The sequence below is a fragment of the Bidens hawaiensis genome, unplaced genomic scaffold (assembly GCF_021521415.1).
Source record: "Bidens hawaiensis isolate Kalapana, Puna unplaced genomic scaffold, B.hawaiensis_p1.1 tig00034180_1, whole genome shotgun sequence".
Lineage (NCBI taxonomy): Eukaryota > Viridiplantae > Streptophyta > Magnoliopsida > Asterales > Asteraceae > Bidens > Bidens hawaiensis.
Genome location: NW_027495892.1, coordinates 230,480 through 234,940, shown reverse-complemented (window position 1 = coordinate 234,940; position 4,461 = coordinate 230,480).

The following is a 4,461-nucleotide window of genomic DNA, read 5'->3' as shown; positions in this document are numbered from 1 at the left end:
GGTTCGGGTGTTATTCGGAACAGGTATGGGTACTGTACCGAGCTTTTACCTAATGAACACCATATGAACGAAAATTAAAGATGGTGGCTAAGTTAACAGACTTATTTAGGGTTTTATGATAGGTTAGTTTAAATACTAAGGGTTAGAATTTGTTTATTTGGTAAAGGAACTTGTTTAGGAAACGATATAAGTAAATGACAAAATCTTGTGTTTTAACTAATAACATTCATTCATAATATCTGAGGTGCGAATTTGGACATGTTATAATATCGTATGACTTAACTTGGGACTTAAGTTTCGAAATTTTGGTCGTATAAGGAAATAGTTGGCATTAAAAATGAATAAATGAGCCAAACGAACACAATCTGGTGCAGGTAGGAGCCCACGTCGCGTGGCCTACATGGGTTTCACTCCCCCGCGTGACGCGGCATGAAGGGGATGTTCCAACCTTTTGGTTTTTGTCAAGAATAGGACATGAACTTCAATAAATGTGATTTAAGCCTAAATAAACAATTTCAAGGGTTTCAAATAAGTGTTTGATGATTTTGAAAGTTAAGAGAATATGAATTAAGTTAAACAAGGTTAAATACTAATAAATGCAACATTTAATAATCCGAAAGGTCTGAAATACATTCTGAGTTGGGTTAAATATAAAAAATACGAATACGAAAAATCCGAAGATGTTACAGTTTATAAGATTCATTTGCGTAGGTATTTCGGGAGAAGAGATGCGTTATTTTTTTTGAAGGATTGAAAATGTGCAGATGAAGTTGGAGTTTTTTGGAGAAGAAGATGGTCTTACTATTATTATATATTGATTTTGGTGGGCTTGAGTATATTTTGGGCCAAGATTGGTATATCTATATATACGATATATGTTGTTTATTAAAGGGTTGTTCGTCAAAGTTGGTCGATAATCCGTGTAAGTTTGTTAAGGGCTTAAGCACCCGACGTAATAATATACGTGTGTTTTAAAGCTAGTTCATCGTGTTCAATGTTATTGTTTTGCTGTTATAGAATCGGCTTGTTGATTAGTTTTCGCCTAATCAACGAGTTAATTTATATCACATTGAAAGTTCTTCTCACGGGACTTACGCACATGTTTTTACAGACTTTCAGTTCGAGTGCTATTCGGAACAGGTGTGGATACTTTACCGAGCTTTTAACTAACGAACACCATATGATCGAAAATTAAAGACGGTGGCTAAGTTTACAGACATATTTAGGGTTTTATAATAGGTTATTTTATATACGAAAGGTTACAATTAGTTTATTTAGTAAAGGAACTCGTTTAGGAAACGAAATAAGTAAATGACAAAATCTTGTGTTTTAACTAATAAAATTCATTCATAATATCAGAGGTGCGAATTTGGACATGTTATAATATCGTATGACTTAACTTGGGGCTTAAGTTTCGAGATTTTGGTTGTATAAGGAAATAGTTGGCATTAAAAATGAATAAACGAGCCAAATGAACACAATCTGGTGCAGGTAGGAGCCCACGTCGCGTGGACTACATGGGTTTCCTTCCCCGCGTGACGCGGCATGAAGGGGAAGTTCCAACCTTTTGATTTTTGTAAAGAATAGCCCATGTACTTCTATAAATGTGATTTAAGCCGAAATAAACAATTTCAAGGGTTTCAAATAAGTGTTTGATGATTTTGAAAGAGGATATGAATTAAGTTAAACAAGGTTAAATACTAACAAATACATCATTTAATAATCCGAAAGGTCTGAAATACATTTTGAGTTGGGTTAAACATAAAAAATACAAATACGAAAAATACGAAGATGTTACAGTTTTTAAGATTCATTTGCGTAGGTATTTCGGGAGAAGAGATGCGTTATTTTTGTTTGAAGGATTGAAAATGTGGAAATGAATTGGAGTTTTTTGGAGAAGAAGATGGTCTTATTATTATTATATTATTGATTTTGGTGGGCTTTAGTATGTTTTGGGCCTAGGTTGGTATACCTATATATATGATGTATGTAGTTCATTATAGGGTTGTTCGTCTAAGTTGGTTGATAATCCGTGTAAGTTTGTTAAGGATTAAGCACCCGACGTAATAATATACGTGTGTTTTGAAGCTAGTTTATAGTGTTCATCGTCATTGTTTTGCTGTTATAGAATCGTCTTGTTGATTAGTTTTCGCCTGATCAACGAGTTAATTTATATCACATTGAAAGATCTTCTCACGGGACTTACACACATGTTTTTACTGACTTTCGGTTCAGGTGCTATTCGGAACAGGTATGGGTACTGTACCGAGCTTTTACCTAATGAACACCATATGAACGAAAATTAAAGATGATGGCTAAGTTTACAGAATTATTTAGGGTTTTATGATAGGTTAATTTAAATACGAAGGTTTAAAATTCGTTTATTTGGTAAAGGAACTCGTTTAGGAAATGAAATAAGTAAATGACAGAATCTTGTGTTTTAACTAATAAAATTCATTCATAATTTTAGAGGTGCGAATTTGGACATGTTATAATATCGTATGACTTAACTTGGGGCTTAAGTTTCGAGATTTTGGTTGTATAAGGAAATAGTTGGCATTAAAATTGAATAAACGAGCCAAATGAACACAATCTAGTGCAGGTAGGAGCCCACGTTGCGTGGCCTACATTGGTTTCCCTCCCCGCGTGACGCGGCATGAAGGGGAAGTTCCAACTTATTAATTTTTGGCAAGAATAGCTCATGTGCTTTTATAAATGTGATTTAAGCCGAAATAAACGATTTCAAGGGTTTCAAATAAGTGTTTGATGATTTAGAAAGTTATGAGAATATGAATTAAGTTAAACAAGGTTAAATACTAATAAATACATCATTTAATAATCCGAAAGGTCTGAAATACATTTTGAGTTGGGTTAAACATAAAAAAGTACAAATACGAAAAATCCCAAGATGTTACAGTTTTTAGGATTCATTTGCGTAGGTACTTTGGGAGAAGAGATGCGTTATGTTTGTTTGAAGGATTGAAAATGTGCAGATGAAGTTGGAGTTTTTTGGAGAAGCAGATGGTCTTATTTTTATTATATTATTGATTTTGGTGGGCTTTAGTATGTTTTGGGCCTAGGTTGGTATACCTATATATATGATGTATGTAGTTCATTATAGGGTTGTTCGTCTAAGTTGGTTGATAATCCGTGTAAGTTTGTTAAGGGATTAAGCACCCGACGTAATAATATACGTGTGTTTTGAAGCTAGTTCATCGTGTTCATCGTTATTGTTTTGCTGTTATAGAATCATCTTGCTGATTAGTTTTCGCCTAATCAACGAGTTAATTTATATCACATTGAAAGATCTTCTCACGGGACTTACACACATGTTTTTACTGACTTTCGGTTCAGGTGCTATTCGGAACAGGTATGGGTACTGTACCGAGCTTTTACCTAATGAACACCATATGAACGAAAATTAAAGATGGTGGCTAAGTTTACAGAATTATTTAGGGTTTTATGATAGGTTAGTTTAAATACGAAGGTTTAAAATTCGTTTATTTGGTAAAGGAACTCGTTTAGGAAACGAAATAAGTAAATGACAAAATCTGGTGTTTTAACTAATAAAATTCATTCATAATATCAGAGGTGCGAATTTGGACATGTTATAATATCGTATGACTTAACTTGTGTCTTCAGTTTCGAGATTTTGGTCGTATAATGTAAGGCTTCGAAACCCGGGAACCCCAAAGTTGGTATTCATTCCAAAACACTCGTAAAAATAATTAAACTTAAAAACAATTATTTGCATTAAAATAACATCACAGAGTATAATTTGGCTGTAAACGTAAATAAATGAATGAGTTTCCAAAACCCGGGGATTTAACCCCAAAACCAAAATTAAGTATAACTTTTATAAGTCTGTTGAAATAAAATGTTCATAAACAATTCTTCATTCGAGTATGCCCTTCACCGTCCAGGTAGCTCCGTGCACGTCCAAGCGATAAGGCATCCTCTTCCTAACCTGAAATCTCACACTAACACGCACACAAAGTCAGCTTAAGCTGAGTGAGTTCAAGTTTTAAATAAGTAGCAAAAGTCTTAATAATCATCCCAACGGTTTTAAAACTGTAAACGGAAATTACATCAGTTAGGTCATCTCATTCAATAAATAATCATCCTTACGTATGAACATCTCTATACGTACATTCCTATATATATATATATATATAACACTCAATAATAACATTCAAGGCCGAGAAAACGTACAACCCAAACACGTAACATTCGGCGCATGCAAACACAAAGTAGGCATACGCAACATTCAGTAGTCGAGACGACTACAACATTCGCCAAATATTGGCCATTCTAAATATATTTATATATATACATGCACATTCTAAAACATTCCAAGGCCTACCAATACGAGCAAGCCTATATAAAACCATTTAAAACATTTCATCAAGCAAAATCCCTTAGGTGTGCATGCTAGCCCAAAACTTAAAAAGATTTAAACGG